The sequence below is a fragment of the Sciurus vulgaris genome, assembly GCF_902686455.1.
Source record: "Sciurus vulgaris genome assembly, chromosome: X".
In the NCBI taxonomy this organism is placed as follows: Eukaryota; Metazoa; Chordata; class Mammalia; order Rodentia; family Sciuridae; genus Sciurus; species Sciurus vulgaris.
This window is the reverse complement of record NC_136471.1, coordinates 89716005-89739271: the sequence shown is the minus strand read 5'-3', so window position 1 is coordinate 89739271 and position 23267 is coordinate 89716005. Positions and strand designations below refer to the sequence as shown.

Genomic DNA, 23267 nt, shown 5'->3' with positions numbered 1-23267 from the left:
CAGAATTGGAGAAAATCTTTGCCAGTTACTCTTCCAACAAGGATTAATATCCAGAATATATAAAGAACTCAAAAACCTTAACACCAAAAGAACACATAATCCAATCAACAAATGGGCAAGTGAACTAAACAGACATTTCTTGAAAGAAGAAATACACATCACATTACCTAGGCAAATAAAATGAGTGATTGATTTTAATTTTACGTGTACAGAAGATTAATATCAGCATGGACACAGGAGCAAGTAGCTTTTTAGGTGACAGTATCATTTGAGGCATGTTGCAGGAAAAATTCATCTTACAAAGTTACAAGGAATGGAATGTGGGGCTGGCCTTTCTGACTGAGCCCTATAAGCTCAGTCCAAACATAAAAGAGAAGCAATCCAGAGATATCTGCTCATAGGAAAACCCAGTTGTATATCACCCACAGCCATGCAGATACCTCAGTTCAAGAGAAAAGAGAAAGAAGTTTTATGTCATTTTTTATGAAGTTTGCATAATTAAAAAAAATAGTTGTAGATGGATACAATACTTTTATTTATTTTTATGTGGTGCTGAAGATTGAACCCAGTGCCTAACACATGTGAGGCTAGCACTCTACCACTGAGTTACAACCCCAGCCCCAAGCTTGCATAATTTTGATCTCAAAGTTCAACAATATGAGCATCTGAAATAAGCTGGATACCATGATGCATGCCTGTAATCCCAGTGGCTCAGAAGGCTGAGACAGGAAGATCATAAGTTCAAAGCCAGCCTCAACAACTTAGCAAGACCCTGTCTTAAAATAAAATATAAAAAAGGGCTGGGGATGTGGTTCAGTGGTTAAGGACATCTGGGTTCAATTCCTGGTACAAAAATAAATAAAATATATGAAATAAAAGTATAAAATAATCTCACTTATGAGGATAGACATAAAAGTTCCAAACAAAATATTAAGACATAGACTATGCCAAAGAGACAATACGTCATAACAAAATTGTGTTTAAGAATTTAAAGATGGTATGAATGTAGAAAGTATCATTATAACTCACCACATTAACAAATTATTGGAGGAACAATCATATGATCATTAGAGTAGTTGAAATTCAAGGTTTTGATGAAAGTCAACATATGTTCAAGATAAATATTCTTGGCATTTAGGAATAGAATGGAACCTCCATAAGCTGATAAAGTGCCTCTATCTAAAGAGTATGGTAAATTTCAAGGTGGAGTGTTATAATTTTTCCTTTCTGATCAGAAATTAGACAAAGTTTTCTATCATAGGCAGTTTTATTCAACATATCTGGGCCAGTCGTCTCATGACATAAAATGAGAAAAAGAAATATGTTATGGTTTTAACATAAGGTATCCTTCCAAAACTCCTATTAATGAAGGAATATTCAGAGGTAAAATGATTGTGTTATGAGTGATGTAATCTAATCAGTCCATCCCAGTTTGAATGAATGAACTGAGGGATGGTAACTGTAAGCAGGTGGGCAGGGATGGGAGAAGTGGGTCACTGTGGACATGCACTGGAAAGGTGCATCTTCTCTCTCTCTCTCTCTCTCTTTCTCTCTCTCTCTCATCTCTCCACATCCTGATCCTGTCATCAGTTGAGCAGATTTCCCCTGATGAGACATTTCACCATGATGTGCTGCCTCATCTTGGACACAGAACAATGAGACTGACCATCAATAGACTGAGGCCTCTGAAACCATGAGCATCAAATAAACTTTTCCTCCTCTAAGTTGTTCTTGTTAGGTGTTTTGGTCACAGTAACATGCTAACTAAAATAAAATAATGGGCAAAATGTTTAAAATAGCAGTAACAAAATTGTCATTATCCAAATACAATATGCTGTGCATATTAAAAATTGAAACATAACTGGAGATTAATCTTTGGAATATATAAGCATATTTATTGTGATTGCTAGATAAGAAATGAACATACAAAATTTGTATTTTTAAATACTAGCTCAAGTGAATTATAAAAATGCAGAAAATATACAATTTTAAATGATATCAAATAAAAATAAATTCAACTAAAATGTTGAAGACTTCTATAAAGAATAATGTAAGATTTTTGAGAGAATTTTAACAAATTTCCAACAAAAGAACAGCATATATGGTTTAAACACATCTTTGTTAAAATCTATGTTCATTCACTATAAGTGAAATATGTCAGCCAGGAATATTAGAAATAAAACATTAGCAATAAAGCTGATTATCTGACTAGCATTATACAAGGCACTAGGGTTTCAGTTTTATAAAATGACCTGGTTCTAAAATTCCAAGGATGACCCTTTGGCTTACAACAAGGTAAACAAATGTAGGTTCTCTGAAGGCAAATATTCAGGTATATTAACAATAACTTTAAACATAGTATTTTTCTCTTAGTGGCATAAGGACACCTAAGGAACTATTCTAGTTTAGAACAAATTACAAACATATTTGTTTAAATAAAGTTTTAAGTGGAAAGAAGAAGTAAAAAAAATCTAATTAAACAAAACAAAACATAAGAAACAAGGTATTTTTAAAACAAGTATAATTTAAATTGTTTCCTGGAAATTTTATTCAGAATATTGAATAGCTGACACAGTAATGTCACACTTTGAGGACTTAAGTAAATAGAAAAGCTAGTATTTTATTTTTTGTCTCTGTGAAAGAATGGAGAAAAAAGGAACTTTAGGCTAGTTTAGACCTTGTGTGATGTTAAGATGGGTAACCATTTGCTTCTGTTTTCATCCTGTGTATTTTGAAGACTGACTTTCTACACTCTTAAAAGTGTTACAGTAGTACAAGAAATTATATTGTTATAGAATTTTCAAGATATTACCAAATCAAGTGACACCAAAATGTGTGTAATATTTGTTAAAAGCAAACCTCTATAAAAAGTACCTGAAAATTATTAGTTTCTGGTTAAATTATTTGAAAAGAAAATATGAAAACATTCCCATGTTTTATAAATCAATCCAAAGATATTGTGAAAAAATTGTTTCCATATCTGATGAAGTCAAGAAATTTGGGTCTTAACTACCTTTCAAAAGAGTCTTCATAGGTAACCTCCCAATAACTTAGCAGGAATGTTCACTCAATATTGTGAAGACATCATATTGTAGAAAACTTGCTGTTCCCCAATTTTCTCTTTCTACCTGTTATTTCAATGTCTGGACCTTTCTTTTTTTAAATTATTTATTTTGATTGATTGTACACAAATGGGATAAAATTTATTTTTCTGGTTGTACATGAAGTAGAGTTTCTTTTCAATTTTAAGGTTTGCCTGGTACATCTTTCACTAACCATTTATACCATACCTATATTGTGAGTGAAATGGGGTTCTTTTTCAGGCCAAACAGTTGGCCTTTTTTTTCTTTAAATGTATTCTACAACCATTCACTTGTCGTTGATGGATATATCTCATTTATATCTAATAGAATTAAGGACGTGTTTGAATTTAGGTTGAACATTTCCTCTTTGTTTTTGGTTTGTTTCATCTGGTTTTTATTTCTCTTTCCAATTCACTGACTTCTTTTGGATTCTTTGAACACTTTTAGTATTATTTTTACAGTCATTTTATTTTCGACTGCACATCTTATAAACTTTTAATAGTGATTCAAGTTGGAATCCACATGTAGGTAATGAACTCTACATAGACTACTTGGAATCAATATATTATCGCTTCACATAGAATATAGAAACCTTACCCTATATATGCTTGTCTTGTCTCCCCTTTGTGCTATTTTGTATCAATAAAATAACATGTTTTGTAACACATCTACCATATCTGTTGCTCTTCCTTCCTTCCTGATGTTCCAAGGTCCTTCTGAAGTCATTTCTGTTCTACCCAAAAAACCTTTGAAAAAGTTTTGATTCCAAAGGCCAAACATTCTCTTTGTTCTCCTTGATCGGTGAATATTGCTATTGTACCTTGATGATTGAAGATTGCTTTTGGCGGATGAAGGATTCTTATTTGGCAATCCTTTTGTTTCAGAACCAAAAGCCCTGGGGGACAGGTCCTCCTGATCTCCGTGGTCTCTGATAAGAGATGCCTGGTCGTTTGAATCGTTGTTCCCCTAGAGGTAAGGCTTCATTTTTCTCTGGATTCTGTGAATATTTGTGTCATCGTCTTTAGTTCTCCGGAGTGCGACTGGGACATACGTAGTTAGCTGCCTTTTACTTTGTGTCTATCCTGCTGGGGATTATTGAGCTTCTGGAATCTGCAGGACTGGGTGTTTGCCAAATTTTGGAAGCCTCCAGGTATCATCAGTTCAATGTTATTTTTGTGGTTCTTTATATTTTGAGTTATTCTGAGTGGCATGGTGCATAACTTCTGTTAAATTATGCTTGCTCTTATGTGAGACACTCTTGGTCTGGTGTAAATCCTAGAGTATGTTGCAATTTCTTTTTCAGCAGCCAGGCTGCCTCTCTCTCCAGGTACCTCCTCGGGTATGCCCCTCTCCTCATAGTGAGTAGGGACAAGGGAAGGATTCCTTCAAAGGGAGGGCTAAGTTCAATCTGGACAATTCTTGGGAGTGCTGTCTGAGTCCTGGAGGCAGCCAGAACTACAGACAGAAACCGATCCCAACCTCCTCAGTGGAGACCAAGGGAGGGGAGAAAGGTGAGGCAGTAAAAAGGGTTCCAGTGACTTCAAAGGCTCATGGGTTCTACTGCGTCGCTGAGATTCGCTCTCTGACAAGCGGTCACGCAAACTGATTTGAAGGCCACCACATTTTGTCTGTGTTACAGCTGCTCAACTCTGCCATTGTAGTGAGAAAAGAGGCATAGATGATATGTAAATAATTGAGTGTGGCCATATATTGCAATAACCATGTGTGTCGTGGGGAAGGAAAGGCACCTAGTGAGTGGAGTGTGCTGAAAGGAGCGGCGATGCATTTTAACCCTCTTGTTGTAATTTCCCAAATGCCAGCATGATGAGGATCCCGTAGTGAGTGAACCTCATCAGAAAAGCCCTCTGCCATTGGCATGAGCCCTAAGGTGATTTTGCTGACTTCTTGGCCATGACAGAAACAGAGCAGTATTGGGAGAGACTGAAGAGCATGCATGTTTATTACTGCTCTGACTCTTATTTTGGAGATAGTTATAAAACTTTAAAAATCCAAGTTATCATTCAGCCATGCAAGCATTCAAATGTAGCTGTCCTCTTAGGTACTGCCCTCATTCACAGATGTCTTCCCACTTTACGAAATAGGGCTAGACCCGCAAGATTTAAAAGGTAACAAATGGCCCCTGTGTTGCTTGGACCTCACATGTGGAACCTGTTGCGGTGAGAGCCTTAGCGCTTAGGGCTGTACAGGTAGGACTGATATTACTGTGTTCCAGGAAAGTGTGTAGCCAATTATGGAAACACTAGAGATTGATTAATACAGGACTCAATGTTGTTTCATCATGGAGATGTAGCTGAGGGAAAAATGTGTGTCTGTTCTCCTATATTTCATCCTGGGGATAAACCTAACACCACTTTGGAAAACTCGATGAAGAAAATGGTACAGGCGCTGATAAGATTCTGAGAGTTATTTAAGAAGACTACAGGAAATGGGAGTTTACATTTGTCTCGGATGTTTTGGCCCAGAGCAGAAAGGTGCCCATTCTGCTCAGGTTAATGTGTAAGAAAAATACAACACAAATAGCATCCAGACAATAATTTTTGGTTTGACCAAATGATCCTCAAGTTTATCTGTCCTTCAGATAAATGCCTAAAGACAATGCCCCAGGAAACCAAAAGCAATGAGACAGGACACACATTACTTGGCATTTTAAGTATAATTACGCAAAAGCGACTGAAGTCAGATGGTCACAGTAAGGATAGACATCTCAATGGGCGATAACAAAAGGAGACAATTACATCAAAGAAGGAACCGAATGTAAGAAAATAAAAGAGAGGGACTCGACAACAGTGAATCCCAGGTAGATCTCAGAATTTAATACACGGTACTGCAACCAAAGATGTACTACCACAGGTGACAGATGGAAAGGTGTTTATTCTACGGGAGTGGGCAAAATCACGGCAAGCATGACTGAAAACCCAGATGGAAGGATGGAAATGATGGACGACGACAGCATCTCTAAAAATGCATATTAAAATCCTTACAATGTACTTCTGTCCCAGTGAGACGGATGGTTCCTGGAGAGGAGCCTGGGCCAGCTCTCCAAAGATCCTAGAAATGGGAGAAAGGTCGGTTGGGGTAAAGGTGCGTGCCAGCCCATTTCTCATCTCAAGGAGAGCCTGTAGTGAGGATTCTGCACAGACAGGAAAACATCAGCCTCCTACTGAGTGGGTGTGCATGACAACGGCTGGCTTCGCGCGATCCTGCCTCTCCGCACGCGACCCTGGCTCTCTGCACACGACCCCGGCTCGCTGCGCACGACACCAGCGTGCTGCACACGAGCCCTCCGTCTGCACACGAGCCCTCTGTCTGCACACGACCCTGGCTGGCAACACAATTCTGTTGCTGGGCAAGCGCAGTGCGTTCTGCCTCCTGCGAGCACAGCTATCAGGGGAAGTCGTGACTTTCTTCTATCTTCTACATTCTTTCTTCTTGCCTGAAAATCAGGGGGTAGGTCCTTCGACTAGCCCTCCCACCAGTTTGTTAGTGGGTGTGGGGACTAGCCAGGGCTGCCCGTGGTGGGGTCTCTGGCCCCAGAGCTTGAGGGGCCTCGAGGTCGTCGACGTGTGGCTCATAGGAGCCGCCGCCGCCGCCATGGGCCTTTGCCCTAGCAACGGGGCCTGGAAGAGAGTGAACGGGGACTGTGACAGGGGGTCGGACACCAGGTTAAGAGGGGGTGGGGTTACGGTTACCGTCAAGGCGTTCCCTGAGACCAGGAGGCACCCGGCTTGGCCCGCAGGGGCCAGATTCCCGAGTCCTTGGTGGGGACCCGGGCAGGAGCCTAGGCGGGTGGTGAGGAAAGGGCCTGGAAACCAGAACACTGCGGGGGCCTGAGTCCCCGACATCAGTAGGGAGCGCCCACGGCTATGTGAACCAACTTCCCACGTCTGCCAGGGCAGGAGCAGAATAGCCGTGGAAGGTCCAGGAGAGAACGAGGGAGGCTGTTCCACCCTACGGACTTTGTTCCCTGAGCCAGATGGGCCTAGTTAACGGGAAAGTGATAAAAAGCACCTAGCGGCTCAGGTTTTACTTCTCGGGTGGTATTTTCCTTAGTGTCCCCCGATGGGAAACCTAGCAGCCAAACCAGTCCTCATTAGCGGAGTCAGAGGTCTTTTGCCGTGTGCCTTGGGGCGATTTCTGTGCCTGTTTGACCGGGATGAAAACATATCGGTACGTGCTTTGATCGGAAAGCATGCATACTGATAATGGCTCTTTGAAATATTTTGAGAATCTCTGCAACATTTAAAGAATTGACAAGTCACCCTTTCCCCAAAGAAGCGGTCAAATGTAGCTGTCCTGTAAGTGCGCTTTCCTAATCACAATATTCTGCTTTCAGTTTGAAATATGAATGCAGGAATGAGAACAAGATCTAGATCTAGAGGACGAAGAGATCATCAAACGGCCCAGGCGGTCGGGCCTGTAACTGTGAGTGCCTTCACACGTGCAGGAGCTTACTAGCAGGAATTTACTTCTTTTCAAATGGGGAACTGGTAAAGATACACCCTTCACCTGTGCTAGTGGCTGACAGTTGAGTCTCATGAAGGAAACATTAACCCTGGAGGATTGTGCTCTGGTGTTGCTGTGTATATTCATCCGTTCCCCAGAAATGTGACCCAAGAGTTACCTCGTGTGCTTTTTTAACAAGTGCACTTGTCTGAGTACAGATCAGAAAGGCTTCCTAGCCTGTCTGTGGGAAGTGGGACGTTGCTAAGAATAAATAGGACGAGGCTGGATAAATGTTTGGTGCTTATTTGTGATTAGATAGATCTGTGTGCTGCTTGTATACATGCAACCTATATGTTATACAGACCTACATGTAGCACATACATGACATGCATACAGGTGTGTCCTCAATATTATTGACGTGTATTAGTAACAGAAGTTTTTTGCATGTGCACATGCCTAGGTCCAGCAGGTCACCGTGGTACAACCTCAGCAAGGACAACCAACTGGCACTCTTCAGGATACTACACCCGTCCGTGAGAAAGAAGGTGAGGGAGCATGTGCAATTCGAGGTGAATCTAGAGGGAAGAAGAATGCCTGCTGGGGACAAAGGGCATGTGTCACGTTTTATTGTGAAATAAAAGTAGCAGGTCCAAAATAAAATGTTAGAAGGGGATCTTAAATGTTGCCTGAAAGTTGGCTGGAAAAGGGAATGGGCTACAATTTCCCGCCAGTTACTGCCCACTCCTGTAATGCACTTTGCCTTTTCCCCAAGACCTATCTGTTGTGTTTGAAAAACATAATCCATGATAGAGCACCACTGTAATAAACGCAAGGAAACCATGGTACTGTCTTTGATTTGAATCGCAAATGTGTACACTATGTCCAGAGTTAAAATCGGTTTCCTTAGAACATTGTTGTTTGCCCCTTATCCTAATTGCATCAGATATACTGATATAACAAAGCTCTTAATACTGAATCCTTTAAGTTTCAGATATCGTGACCTTTTACAGTGCCACTGTATCTTGTTAAAGTAACAGTGAGGAAAGGCAGTATTTTAATTATAATCCGTACTGCAATTTCCCCAGCTGTCCTGACGATTTTTTTCATAGGACCATTTTCTGCACCAGGATCCAGTCCTGGAAGATGCCTTTCATTTAATTGTCATGTCTATTCAGTGTCTCTCTCTTTCTCTCTCTCTCCCTCTCTCTCCCTCTCTCTCCCTCCCTCTCCCTCCCTCTGTCTCCTGGGTATTAAACCTAGGGGCACTCAACCACTGAGCCACATCCCCTGCACATTCCAACTTTTATTTTGAGACAGGGTCTTGATAAGTTGCTTAGGGTCTCACTGAGTAGCTGAGGCGGGCATTGAACTTGCAATCCTCCTGCCTCAGCCTCTGGAGCCCCCGGGTATTTGATCTCCTTTAACCTAGATCTGTTCTCCTCTCTTTGCTTTTTATGATATTGCAAAGTTGCCAGAATTCAGACTACTGGTCTGGAAGAATGTTTGCCCATTTTCATTTAAAACATAAACTTGTGGGGCTGGGGAGATAGCTCAGTTGGTAAAGTGCTTGCCTTACAATCACAGGGCCCTGGGTCTGATCCCCAGCACTGCAAAATAACTAACTAACTAACTAAATAAATAAATAAATAAATAAACTTGTTCTTAGAGAATATGCATTTTTTTATTAGTTGTGGATGAACCTGTATTTATTTATTTATATGTGGTGCTGAGATTTGAACCCAGTGCCTCACACACGCTGGGCAATGCTAGTGCTCTACCACTGAGCCACAACTCCCACCTCTGAAAAAGAAACTTTTCAAATGATTCTCTTGGACTTCTTATTGTTCACATTTATTACTGCAATAGCCTAACGACTTTAATTTCCTAACCTGAGGAGGTGAATATTGTTTACTCATTCATATGTCATGTTTTAGAGCTTAAAAAAAATCACCTTTTTATTTGCAAGGGTCTGGCCCGGAAGCCAGTCAGCAGGAAGTGCCTCTCCAAAACACGGAGGGTAAACCTAGAGATGATTCCGAAGTCAAGAAAGTGATTGCGGTATGCCTGAAGCCTGTTACGGTGCCGGATCCAGGTATGTGTGCCATTATGAAGGCAAATCATGGGATTTCAATGTTCCACAATATCATCTACTTAATAATGTGGAGGAAACATTGCTGCTTCTTTAATACCAGACTTCACCCATGAAGATTCTTTGAAAGGTAGCTCAGACCCCAAATGCCTGTCTTAGGCTGCTTGAGATAGAAACAACTTAGGTCAAAACCATATTAAATTGTGAAAACTGAAAGCATTTTCTTAATTTAGCCAGCAGCTAGTAGCTTCACCTCCTGTGATGAAGGCCTGCTTTTCACAAATACAAAATGCTTGTGGGATGAACATTAGTTTACATTGATGTCAGCCGTGATAGTGATAGTGATGGCTTAAAACTACTGGGGCCATGGCATTTCTTGTGCAATCTGGATAGATTGAGCAGAGGCATTCTCCCTGTGTCCACCTGCCAGGACAATGGGCGAATATGAGGTCAGAACCATTACCCTACGTTAAAACAACTACATAAGGGCTAAAATAGTCCAAAGAATTCTTTTTGCACTTTTCTACAGTAGGAATGAAGCAAATGCAACACTAGCCTTTCTGTACATTTCACGTCAGCTCCATCAGCTATTCCAATTGTGACGATGCTCTTTTAGCTCTCTTGAACTTAGAATATTATTTCAAGTCAAAATATGTAAATGATTTTTATTTTTAAATTCCCTTTGCTTTAAGTCGTTTGTTGTACGGTTACAGGACTCATGTATGCTTCTGGCTCTCAACTCCAAATTTCCTTTGACGGTTCATCTGATTCAAAGCTTTCTGAACTTGAAGAATCACTTACATTTCCCTATACCACCAGAAGGAGGGTGGGGTTTTTAAAATGCTGTTAATACTCCTGAAAATCCACCTTCAAATTCTAAACAGAGGTTAAGAATATATAAGGCAGAAGGTTTCTGCTTTAGTCCATTTTATAAAACATAGCCTTTGGTGCCATTTGAAGGAATCTTCAGTGTTCTCTGTGTGAAGTTCTGCTATGTAATATCCCCCACTGTTCTGTTTATGTTATAGGTAAAAGGCAGCCACAGCTTTAAATGAAGACAAGCCACAGCCATGCACATTGCTGTCTTTTTATCAGATGATTCGCTGTTAAATTGCTCACAATAAAGTGTTGCAATTTCCTGCAAAGCTTTCTTGCTTGCATGTGTTTGTTCAATGGATTCCTGGTATTTGGGGCTATAGGAAATTGTATCCTTTGACATTTTAAATTTATTTTGGGGGGATATTAGGCTAGTTTTGCTAATTGATTTTGTTACACATAAACCTTGCCTGATGTCCTCACTCATTTCAAAACTTTATCTCTAGATCCTTTTGGATCGGCATCTAGACCTACAATAGATCGGCATCTATTTCACCTTTGAAAGATAACACTTGTGTTTCTTCCATAGGAAATATGAAATGATCCCTCTACTTCTCATTTTGCCAATAAAATTTTGAAAAAGAACTGAGAAGGGTGGAAGTCCTTGTCTTATTCCTGACAGACTGTGGAATGTTTGGTACCTTTCACAATGATGTTTACTGTATTTTTGTGAAAGGTACATAATTGATCAGAATGAAGAAGAAGTTCTGTTTAGTCCTCGTTTCTTCAGAAGATTTGTCTTGAATGTCTGTAGAATTGCATCAACCATTTAGGGTGCATCCGTGGAGGAAATCACAGGGTTGTTTTCCTCCTTTAAGCTGTTAATGGTGGGAGTTACATTGATAGGTTTCTGTTTGTGTGTCTCACCTCCCTTTGCCTCTTCACCCCCACCAACTACCACACCCTCTGGAAAATCGCATTTTGCAAGAAAGGACCATATTCAGAATCCATCCTGCTAATGGAATGGTATGACATTATTAATATAGGCTTCGGGATATTTCTCTGATCCCCAAATGATGAAAGTATATGGTCCAAATAAAAGTGGGACCAAATGTAGACTTGTGGATTTCCCTCAAATCCGCAAGAGACCCATAGGTTGTGGAATCAGCTAAAAAAGGCATTAGGTCCTTAAAGAGAAGAGAAATTATAGGACCCCGAGGTACATGCTGAGAAAAAAATTCATTTGGATCCTACCTACCCTGTGCCCTTATAAGCCCTGGCATGAAATAGCCATGGGTTTCCATCTCGGCTGGGACAAATACTTGCTGCATCAGAGTGGGAAATAGATTCTTTGGGGCTGGTTCCCCAGTTTTAAGAAAAAATTCTCACCATTAACGCCAAGTGTTTGGTATGAGGGGGTTCGGTGAGATAATACATGGAGTTGGCATTGCAACACAGATGGATTTGGTTAAGTAGCTATATTCTACTTGTCCGTTTAAATTTTTATTTTTTCATTTGCCTTTTGAATCACATCTCTATCAAGAGATAATACTTTTAAATGAATTCTAGTAAACCGATTTAAGCAAATACATCAATTAAGTGACAATGCACCATAGTTGTTATCAGACATGATGTCAAATTCTCAATAACATTTATAAATGACTGAGGCGTGGCAAATGCTGCCCTCAGTCGTTTTGTTTGGTTTTGTTTCGGTACCAGGATTGAACCCAGGGGTGCTTTACCACTGAGCCACATCCCCAGCCCTTTTCATCTTAAATTTTGAGACAGGGTCTCCCTGAGTTGCCTAGGGCTTTGCTAATTGGCTGAGATTAGCCTCCTGCCTTGGCCTTCCATGTCACTGGGATTATAAGCATGGTGCGCCATAGCTGGCACCTCACGGCTCCTCGCTGTGAGTATTGCCAAGGAAAATAAGTCAGTACTGTGGTCATTCAACAGCACACAACACCAGAGTCTGTCAAGTGGTCGAGTAGTGCCCAGGCACCCTTACCATGGCTAACAGGCCTACAGGGATCACTACTGCAGATGTTTTGTTGGCTTGTCACATTTCCACAGATTTGACTGGTTATCACACAATGATCCCAGACGAATTCAAACAGCATATTAGTTACAGACACAGCAAAAGCAAAGCCAGCATTGTGTCAGACCGCTGCTTCCCTAGTCCTACGGTTTGACACTGGCTTGGCAGTGCTCAGTGACCAAAGGCCAAGGTTGCTCTGCTGTGGAGCCCACAGCCATACTCGAAGGCAATAAGAGGTTTTATAGTCCACAGCCTTGATCTAAGGTACGGCAATTTGAAATGGCCTGTGTGCACCTGCAAGTAGGGAGATGGATGAGAAATGGCCTTTGCTAGCCTCCAGCAAGGTAAGGGGGCAGGTGAGAAACTGCCTAGGGGCAGCTCCTCACTAAGCCGATTATCTCTCTTTTCTCCAGGAGGTTGCAAGGTGTTCTTTCAAGGTTCAGCTAGACTGCAGTCTAGCATTACCCACGTACACTGGGATGACATGCCAAGACCCAAGGGCATCATGGCAGAGCATCTGCCCCAAGGGGTCTGTTGGAAAACAAAAGGACATATTGCGAGTGCCCACAAATGCTACAATTATGGTGCTGACTTCTAAACTGAGGAGATGCTCCTCCTGTTTGTGTCGTTAGAAAAGATGAATTAAATCATGACATACACTTCCAGGACTTTCTGAGGTCTTGATAGTACAAGACCAATGCCACATGGTCCTTACCATGGGTAAGATCACACTCTGGTACTTAGGGACAATAAACAGAAAACCACTGGACAAACAAAGGAAGAACGCAGGAAAGGGACCCAGTAAACAAACAAACAAAGGTGAATGGGGTGGCCAGGAAGCACAAATCAAACACACAAGACTTGCTGTCAGCTTGATGAAGTCAACTGGACGTCTGTATCCACTGATGAGTAGGTTCACATACTTGTGTGCTCTCAGGAACCAGTGACATTAATGTCTGCCATTCGAAAACTAAAGTAATTTGACTGGCACTGTTCTGTTCACTCAGAAAGCATTTTCTGAGGGCCTCTTCTGTTTTCAGCTCTTTTGCATATCTGGAACTCAGTGATCTAGCCAATGCAGCCCCTAACCAAAGGCTGATCTGAATAATTGGCAGTGTCCCAGATTTATCGTGAACATGAATGTGAGGAATGCAACAGAACAGGAGGTTTCTGCACAATGTATTTGCCGAAGACATGAACCTCTTCTAAGAAATGTATGGAAAGAGAGATTTCCTTTCATCTCCAGCTTACGACATGCTTCTTGCAATAAAGAAACCATTAAGGCACCGAGGACAGCACCAGCACTGGTTGGTCTCAGTGGAGGAGCGAGCTGGCGGGTGAGTCAGGCCGCCTGCATCGCGGAGGTAGCAGGCGGGCACTCAACCCTCCTGCCTTGCTGAGCTAGGCGGCGGGCAGCCAACCCGCCCAACCACCAAGCCGAAGAAAGATGCCATCACTGAGAGACCCTACCTGACCCCTGCACTGACGTGTGTCGCCATGGCAGAGCAAGCCAGTGGATGAGCCAGCCCGCCTGCATCACGGAGCTAGCCAGAGGCTTCTTTATAGGCTGGTGCGGGCATTTGGAATTATTCCTGAGGGCGAGACCATCATCATTGGAAGGGCGGCTCCCTTCCTGAGACACCTACAGGAGGCTAGAGGACCTTTGACAAGACCCAGGAGTCAAGAGGAGGAGGTATCGAGAGACTCAGGACCAACTCAGAGCCACCGGGTGAGTCTCTCCCACTGGTTGGGCTCCCCGGATGGGGCAGCAGTCCCGAAACACAGGGAACTTCATGGAGTAGAGTGGCCCAGTGAGACTCCCCTGCTGGAGCCGAGTACCCAGTCATCCGGGAGCATTGCAGAGGAGGGCCGCACAGCGAGAGGCTTCAACGCAGAGTGAGGGTCCAAGGCCCAGGCGGTAGCTCCGGTCCCCAGGGAACGTAGCATAGGAGGGCTGCTCAGAGAGGGAGTCCCTCACAGGGACAGGCTCCCCAGCCCTGGCGGTAGGTCAGGAGCCCTGGGAACATCACAGAGGAGGGATTCCCAGTCCAGGTGGTAGGTCTGGATGGAAGGGAACTTCTCAGAGGAGAGCTGCCCAGTGAAACTTCCCCACCTGGTGAGTCTTCCCTGCTAGGCGAGGCTTTCCCACCAGTGCAGTAGAACCAGAGACACAGGCCCAGATCAGACGTGCCCCAGTCTGCTGTCTAGTCTCACTTTGGCTGAACATCAGTCAACAAGTGGAGGCGCCTCTGCCCACTGACAGGGAATATACCCCACCTGAAGGCTACCACCCCTCGAGGTGCGGCTTTCTTGTGGAGCACTACTGCATTATCAAGTTCCTCCAAGACTTCAGGCTACTGAAGGCTACGAGGTGATATACTGGAAATCTACAGGGACACTATAAGCAAATAGAGGAAATCTGCAATATCTCAGAGTTCCACTGATACCTGGACCAATATGAGAAAACAAGGGAAGAAAATGTCCCAAACAAACCTAGATGGTATAGCAATAAAATCCAATGACAGCAGGGCAGAAGAAATGTCAGAAAGGGAGTTCAGAATGTACATTATTAAAATGGTCAGGAAAGCAAACGAGGAGATGAAAGAGCAAATGGAGGCATTGAATGATGAGATGAAAGAGCAAATGCAGGCATTGAATGATCACACCAATCAACAGTTAAAAGAGCAAATACAGGAAGCAACAGATCATTTCAATAAAGCGTTAGAGATATTGAAAAAAAACAAACAAACAGAAATCCTTGAAATGAAGGAAACAATAAAACAAATTAAAAACTCCATAGAAAGCATAACAATAGGATAGAACACCTGGAAGACAGAACCTCAGATATTGAAAACAAAATATTTAATCTTGAAAACAAAGTTGACCAAACAGAGAAGATGGTAAGAAATCATGAACAGAATCTACAAGAATTATGGGATATCATGAAAAGGCCAAACTTAACACTTATTGGGATTGAGGAAGGCTTAGAGAAACAAACCAAAGGAATGACCAATCTATTCAATGAAATAATATCAGAAAATTTCCCAAATATGAAGAATGAAATGCAAAATCAAGTACAAGAGGCTTATGGGAATCCAAATACACAAAATTACAACAGACCCACACCAAGGCACACTATAATGAAAATACCTATCATACAAAATAAAGACAGAATTTTAAAGGCTGCGAGAGAAAAGAATCAAATTACATTCAGGGGGAAACCAATACGGATATCAGCAGATATTTCAATCCAGACTCTAAAAGCTAGAAGGGCCTGGAACAACATTTTTCAAGCCCCGAAAGAAAATGGATGGCAACCAAGAATCTTATACCAGCAAAACTTGCCTTCAGATTTGACAATGAAATAAAATCCTTCCATGATAAACAAAAGATAAAAGAATATACAAAAGAAAGCTGGCATTACAAAATATTCTCAGAAAAATATTCCATGAGGAAGAGATGAAAAACAACAATGTAAATCAGCAAAGGGAGGAATTACCCTAAAGGAACAGCCAAAAAATGAGAAACCAAGTCGTGTCAAAAAAAAAAAAAAAATGAGCCAAATGACTGGGAATAAATATCATATCTCAATAATGACCCTGAATGTTAATGGCCTGAACTCATCAATCAAAAGACATAGACTGGCAGATTGGATTAAAAGAAAGATCCAACAATTTGCTGCCTGCAAGAGACTTATCTCAGAGAAAGAGATTCCCACAGACTAAAGGTGAAAGGATGGGAAAAAACATACCATGCACATGGACACAGCAGAAAAGCCAGAGTCTCCATCCTCATATCAGATAATGCGGACTTCAAGCCAAATTTAGTCAGAAGGTATAAAGAAGGACATTTCATACTGCTTAAGGGAACCATAAATCAGCAAGACATAACAATCATAAATATCTATGCCCCAAACAGTGGCTCCTCCATATATGCCAAACAAATCCTTCTCAATTCCAGAAATCAAAAAGACCACAACACAATAATACTAGGTGATTTTAACACACCTCTCTCAGGAGTGGACAGATCCTCCAAACAAAAATCGAACAAAGGAAACATAGATCTCAATAACACAATCAATTATTTAGACTTAATGGACATTTATAGAATATACCATCCAACGAAGAGCGAATACACTTTCTTCTCAGCAGCACATGGATCCTTCTCTAAAACAGACCATATTTTATGCCATAAAGCTAATGTTAGCAAATACAAGAAGATAGAGATACTACCTTGTATTCTATCAGATTATAATGGATTGAAATAAGAAATAAATGACAGAGTAAAAACCAGAAACTACTCCGAACCTGGAGATTAAATAATATGGTATTGTATGATGAATGGATAACAGAAGACATCAGGAAGGAAATTAAAAAATTCTTAGAGGTAAATGAGAACAAAGAAACATCGTATCAAAATCTCTGGAACACTATGAAAGCAGTACTTAGGGGAAAATTTATTTCATGGAGTGTATTCAATAAAAGAAGAAAAAATCAACGACCTAACACTACAGCTCAAAGCCCTTGAAAAGAAGAACAGAGCAACACCAAAAGTAGTAGAAGACAGGAAATAGTTAAAATCAGAGCTGAAATCAACAAAATTGAAACAAAAGAAACAATAGAAAAAATTGACAAAATAAATAGTTGGTTCTTTGAGAAAATAAACAAAATTGATAAACCCTTAGCCACACTAACAAAGAGAAGGAGAGAGAAAACCCAAATTACTAAAATTCAGAATGAACAAGGAAATATCACAACAGACACAAGTGAACTACAAAACCTAATTAGAAGCTATTTTGAAAATGTATACTCCAACAAAACAGAAAATCTCGAAGACATCAACAGGTTTCTGGAGACATATGAATTACCTAAACTGAACCAAGAGGACATAAGCAATTTAAATAGATCAATTTCAATTAATGAAATAGAAGAAGTCATCAAAAGGCTACCAACAAAGAAAAGTCCGGGACCAGATGGGATCTCAGACAAGTTTAGGTCCTCTAACAAACCTTTGAAGAAGAGCTCATTCAAATACTTCTCAAAGTATTTCATGAAATAGAAGAGGAGGGAGCCCTCCCAAACTCATTCTATGAAGCCAATATCACCCTGATACCTAAACCAGACAGAGACACATCGAGGAAAGAAAATTTCAGACCAATATCCTTAATGAACATTGATGCAAAAATTCTCAACAAAATCTTAGCGAATCCCATACAAAAATGTATGAAAAAGATAGTGCACCACAATCGAGCTGGTTTTATCCCAGGGATGCAAGGTTGGTTCAACATTTGAAAATCAATAAATGTCATTCACCATATCAACAGATTTTAAGTCAAGAATCACATGATTATTTTGATAGATGCAGAAAAAGCATTCAATAAAATACAGCATCCCTTCCTGCTCAAAACACTAGAAAAAATTGGTGTAGTGGGAACATTCCTTAACATTGTAAAGGCCACCTGTGCTAAGCCCGTGGCCAATATCATTCTAAATGGTGAAAAACTGAAAGCATTCCCCCTAAAAACTTGAACAAGGCAGGGATGCCCGCTTTCACCACTTCCTTTCAACAATGTCCTCGAAACTCTAGCCAGAGCAATTAGACAGACCAAGGAAATTAATGGGATACGAATAGGAAAAGAAGAACTCAAACTATCCCTATTTGCTGATGACACGATTATATATTTAGAGGAACCAGGAAATTCCACCAGAAAACTTCTAGAACTCATCAGTGAATTCAGTAAAGTAGCAGGATCTAAGATCAATGCTCATAAATCCAATGCATTTTTATACATAAGTGATGAATCTTCAGAAAGAGAAGTTAGGAAAACTACCCCATTCACAATAGCTTCAAAAAAAATAAAACACTTGGGAATCAATGTAACAAAAGAGGTGAAAGACCTCTACAATGAGAACTACAGAACACTAAAGAAATAAATTAAAGAAAACCTTAGAAGATGGAACCATCTCCCATGTTCTTGGATAGGGAGAACTAATATTGTCAAAATGGCCATACTACCAAAAGTGCTATACAGATTCAATGCAATTGCAATTAAAATCCCAATGATGTACCTTACAGAAATAGAGCAATCAATTATGGAATTCATCTGGAAGAATAAGAAACCCAGAATAGCTAATGCAATCCTTAGGAGGAAGAGTGAAGGAGGGGGTATCACAATACCAGAGCTGCACCTATACTACAAAGCAATAGTAACAAAAACGGCATGGTATTGGCACCAAAATAGACAGGTAGATCAGTGGTACAGAATAGAGGACACGGATGCAAACCCAAACAAATACAATTTTCTCATACTAGACAAAGGTGCCGAAAATATGCAATGGAGAAAAGATAGCCTCTTCAACAAATGGTGCTTGGAAAACTGGAAATCAAAATGCAACAGAATGAAACTAAACCCCTATCTCTCACCCTGCGCAAAAGTCAACTCAAAATGGATCAAGGACCTTTGAATCAGACCAGAGACCCTGCATCTTATAGAAGGAAAAGTAGGTCCAAATCTTCAACATGTCAGCTTAGGATCAGACTTCCTTAAAAGGACTCCCATAGCTCAAGAAAAAAAGCAAGAATTAATAACTGGGATGGATTCAAACTAAATAGCTTTCTCTCAGCAAAGGAAACTATCGGCAATGCGAAGAGAGAACCTACAGAGTGGGAGAAAATCTGTGCCACTCATACTTCAGATAGAGCACTAATTTCCAGAATATAAAAAGAACTCAAAAAAACTCTACACCAAGAATACAAATAACCCAATCAACAAATGGGCAAAGAAAATGAACAGACACTCCACCGAAGAAGATGTACAAGAAATCAACAGACATATGAAAACATGTTCAACATCTCTAGTACTAAGAGAAATGCAAATCAAAACTACCCTAAGATTCCATCTCACCCCAATTAGAATGGCAATTGTCAAGAATACTAGCAATGATAGGTGTTGGCGAGGATGTGGGGGAAAAGGTACACTCATACATTGCTGGTGGGGCTGCAAATTAGTGCAGCTGCTCTGGAAAGCAGTGTGGAGATTCCTTAGAAAACTCGGAATGGAACCACCATTTGACCCAGCTATCCCACTCCTTGGCCTATACCCAAAGGACTTAAAATCAGCACACTACAGAGATACAGCCACAACAATGTTCATAGCTGCTCAATTCACAATAACCAGATAGTGGAACCAACCTAGATGCCCTTCCGTTGATGAATGGATAAGGAAACTGTGATATATAGATATATATATATATAGATATATATATATTACTCAGCTACAAAAAATAATAAAATTATGGCATTTGCAGGCAAATGGATGTAATTGGAGAATATCATGCTACGTGAGATAAGCCATTCTCAAAAAACCAAAGGAAGAATGACCTCGCTGATAAGCGGATGTTGACACACAATGGGGGTGGGAGGGGGGCAAGAATGGAGGAAGGAGGGACTGTATAGTGGGATAAGAGGGGTGGGAGGGGTGGGGGGGAAGAAAAGGTAACGAAATGAATAAAAAATTTTTACCCTAGGTAAATGTATGTTTACACAAATGGTATGCCTCTGCTTCATGTACAGAGAAACAAGATGTATCCCATTTGTTTACAATAAAAATGAATTTAAAAAATTATTAATACAATAAGTATACTTGATTAAGTTGTTAGCGTGTGTTATCCTCGCTGGGCCAGAAAGAAAGAAAAAAAGAAAGAGAGAAAGGGGTGGAGGAGGAAGAAAGGAAGGAAAGAAGGCAGGCAGGCAAGCAGGCAGGTCCATTTTATAGAAGTATTCCTTTAATCTCATGTTCCTAGCACTCTTATCTTCCTGTCCCCTCTCATTCCCCACCCTCCCAAGGACTTTGGAACTGTAAATGTTTTTAGGGTATGAACATCAACTCATTCTGGCTGTTTCCTACTGAGAGAGGGTGAAGTTGGGGGAAAGTGACTGGAAGCGTTTGTTCTCCATCAGTTGGGGTATTTAGCATCAGGGTAGTCCAGAGGTCCATGGTGGCAATTGGTGGGTAACGGGACGAGGTGTACATAGGGCAGTGATCATGCTAAGAGAACAAAGAGTTGTTAGAAACACGTATACAGCATTCAGTTTTTTATAACATCACAGATGTCTCTTCGAGCCGAAGTTCTCTAATGCCATCTGATTTTTGTAAAATAGCTTTCTATTAGCATTATTTCTGTGTTTAACAGAGAGATCCCTTTAGCTGTGACAATTAGGACTTTCTTGGTACGGTTGGAGCTTTTATGTGCTACATTACATCTTTAGAACAATATGAGGGATAAATAGTGAGGCTGGAAAATCATACCAACAAGATACAGAAACATGCCCACCTATATGTAGGAGGTTAGGAGAAACTGTCATTCTCAAACTGACTCAGAAAAACTTTGTGACTCTGACTGTTTTTGTGATAGTTATCAGGCATTCTTGTGTAAGAACCCTTCCTTTAGAGCCTCCAGCTTGACTTGCTTTAGGTAGGGTGGACACAAGTGTACATCTTGTTACATTAAAAGAACCATTATATTTCCTTTTAAACATCCATGTGTGACTGTATTTTGGTTATGCTCTCCAACAGGTGTTTAAGACCAAGTTGGTCAAAATTGACCTTGCTCCTATCTACGGTTGAGAATCAGCTGAGATTCCTCATGGTTCACTCTTGGGGACTTGTGACAAGGTAGCCTTCCTCTACTAGTGGTGCCAACTGCCAGGATGGGTCAGGGTCTTGCTGACCACATGTGGCTTCTCTTGGAAGCAGCAGGGAGATTTCTCTCTCCAGTGAGCCACTCTTGGCAGAATGTGTACCAGTTTTCTTCCTTTTCATTAGGGTCCTCCCGATCACCAGCGTCAGGACCTTAGGTTCCTCCTGATCACCCTGATCAGGATGTTCAGTGACTCACAGGAGTTGCAGGGCCCTTAGAAAGCGAGGGCCACAGTATTGGCTGCTTTTTCCTTGGCCCTTTTACTTCCTTGACTTTGGTCTCCAAGTTTTGGTTTCCAAACATCCAGTGGGCCAGTTTCACCAGTCTTGAAGTAGGAGTCCTGGGTTTTAACCTGAATGTCTTAAGTTTGTAGTTACCCCTTCCATTTTAATTGTGGTCAGCATTAGTAGTGGAAGTCAGCCTTATATCCTTGTCTGTCCTTAATATCTCAAATTAACTCAGGTTTGCTCTACTAGAAGCTGTCCTTCTGCAGAACACCAATAGGCAACAGTTATCAAGCTTTTCAAGAAACAAGATTACAAACAAGATTAATGAGAGCAAGACACGTTCAGCTTATATAATAGCTATGAAGAGAGAAACATAATTTTTATAATCCCAAACCTTTGCTTAGTTTTGTATCATATCCCCTGTTTATTTTGAGATCACAGTAATCTTTACAAAACAAATTGATCTTTTGAACAAAACTTCAAATGAACTTAAGTCTAGCCTACTTTGGAGTCATCCTAACATGGAATAAGGTGAGAGGCAGAGTCTCATCTCAGGTGAGTCTGGCCTCTTGACATATATTGGGCAAAGTGTTCTATTTCTGAAGCTGATCTTTGCCTGTTTCTTAAATGTCATCTTATAAAGTTATCATAGGTTCTTTCCTGAGTCCATCTGAATATCAATTAACACAATACAACATTACAACTGAAACAAGAATCAAACAGAAGCTAAGAGAGCTCCTATGTTCCTTTCTGTGGAAAACGTGGCCAAATGTTCCCACATGGTCAAACTTTAAACAAATGAGATTCTCTTTACTACCTTCCAAAAATCCATTTTAATTCCCATCACCGTGTAAAGAGTAACACAGAATTTCGTATATAACTTATTGATGACAGGTCATTTTTATTCATTCTCAAAACCTTCAATACCAAATCAATCCCCAGCTAAATGTGCTACTTGTATATAAGTTTGAACATGACTACCGCTACTGGCAACTTTAGTTTGGAGAATAGCAGCTTGGAGAAGTGCTCTCCTGAGCTTTCCATTTTAGAAGATTTGTATACTTGGAGACCATGAATACATCTAATATACAAAGAAGCCAGTAGGAGCATCACAACCACGCTGATGTCCTTGTATTAACCAAGATTATTATTATTATTTTTTTTTTTTTTGGTGCTGGGGGTTGAACCCAGGGCCTTATGCTTACGAGGCAAGCACTCTACCAACTGAGCTATCTCCCCAGTCCACGATTAACTTTTAAAGAAAAAACTAGAACCCATTACATAAGGTAGCTATAAACACAGGTCTGTGTAAATTAGCAACACTGACAAAACAAAACTCTATCTTTAAATCTCTTGTAAGTTTAGGAGACAGCATTGATGATCAGAAATAGGCCTATTATCTGGTGTATAAATGCATCTCATTGATATTACAAAGAAACTTTTATGTAGTTAAAGCAAACAGGTTTAAGCTGGGTTTTAAATGGCAGTGTGGCCCCTTTATGTCAGACACAAGGTATAAAAGACAGCATTCATTGCTTACCTTGCCTCTATTAAACCTACATAGCTTTTACTTTACAAACTTTTATACACACTTAGACAAAGTTCAGACAAACATACTTAGTTCTCAGATGTATACATGTATATGCACACCTAGAACTTTTCTATATCTCCTTCCTAGTTTCTGACCTCATGAAGTTAACATAATGAAACAATCCTTATGAAATTTCTGAAATTGTTTTGCAAATTAATCCTTTTTAATAAGATGACAAACTTTAATCTTTCTATAATGCTTTGACCAAAACACAGTTTAAACATTTTGTACTCTTTGTACACAGATTAATACCTGTTAAA

The 23267-nt window shown here is 40.5% G+C and overlaps 1 long non-coding RNA gene across 1 annotated transcript; it reads left to right on the top strand.

Annotated features, from left to right (window-relative positions):
• Nucleotides 1-4123: 4123 nt before the first annotated feature.
• On the top strand, nt 4124-11017 carry LOC306650640. Its single transcript, XR_013760980.1, has 5 exons — nt 4124-4233; nt 7438-7526; nt 8008-8092; nt 9514-9645; nt 10672-11017. It is a non-coding gene; the product is annotated as an uncharacterized lncRNA (long non-coding RNA).
• The last annotated feature ends 12250 nt before the right edge of the window (nt 11018-23267 follow it).